General features: G+C 31.4%; 1 protein-coding gene across 1 annotated transcript in view; it reads left to right on the top strand.

The window, feature by feature from the left end:
- Positions 1-1,151, top strand: part of FAM184A (family with sequence similarity 184, member A) — a 126,202-nt gene that overhangs the window by 51,291 nt on the left and 73,760 nt on the right. The window lies entirely within an intron of this gene.

Below are 1,151 nucleotides of genomic sequence, written 5' to 3' on the forward strand. Positions count from 1 at the left end.
TCAAGAATAAGGCCAATTTGTAGAGCAAAGTATCAAAATACAAAAACAGAATAGTCTTTTCCTTGGATTCTTCAAAGTATATAGTATTTGCAATACTGTTAATTTTTAAAATTTTCTTTTTGTAAGGAATTGGAGGAACAACATAAAAAGGAGAAACTAAACCTGGAAGAAGATAAAAATCATCTTCAACAAGAGCTAGAAAACCTGAAGAAAGTACTGGAAGATAAGTTGAATACAGCCAATCAAGAGGCAAGAATTCTTTAGGCCTATCACCTATGTTATATATATTAACAATATTAGTGACTTATTCTGGTGACGTTGTAGAAGTAGGTGAGCCTCAGTGAAGGTAACATATCTGGAGTAAAAATAATCAAAAAATTTTATGCTGAATTTTTCATAATTTTGGTTATGTCCCACTAGGTAAAAATTCACTGTCAAAAACATTAAACCAAGGCGCTTTTGTGGGAGCGAAATCAAAACAAAGGGGAACATCACTATATGGGAAAAAAAACAAAAGAGGTTTCTCTGCTCTTTTACAAAATATTAGCTTAGTATTCTCTATACTGTGTCTCTTTCTACAATTTCAACAGAATTGTAGGATGGTAGCTAGAGTGAGTAGGCTTAATCTGAGTACTAGTATGCAACACTGCTCTTTTAAAACTAGATGTGAATTGAAGAGGAGAGCAAAGTGAAGTTTCAACCTCAAATCAAAAAAGTTCCACATGGGCTAAGGATTAAAATGTAATACAAAATCATGAATGTGAATATAAATAAAATACGAAAACACAAGTGACAAACCTTAGGACAAAGAAGGCCTTTTGAATATAATACCCATATCATGAATTAAAAACAGAATATTTATGCAGCTAAACCTGAAACTTCTGTATATCAAAACATATCATAAGCAAAATAAAAAGAGAGGAAAAATTGGGATGGATGGAATGAACAGTTGACAGATTGTATGACTAATAAAGAATTCATGTCTTTAACACCTTAAGAGTGTTTACAAAACAATAAGAAAAATACAGGTACCCAATTTGTTTTTATAGACTGAAGAAGAACATGAAAAAACAATTTGTTTTGTGTAATTTAAGAACTGGAAATGAAATCAATGAGATGCCATTCCATTACCAAATAGAGTGAGACCATGC

The sequence above is a fragment of the Propithecus coquereli genome, unplaced genomic scaffold, assembly GCF_000956105.1.
Source record: "Propithecus coquereli isolate 6110/MARCELLA unplaced genomic scaffold, Pcoq_1.0 Scaffold331, whole genome shotgun sequence".
Classification (NCBI taxonomy): Eukaryota; Metazoa; Chordata; class Mammalia; order Primates; family Indriidae; genus Propithecus; species Propithecus coquereli.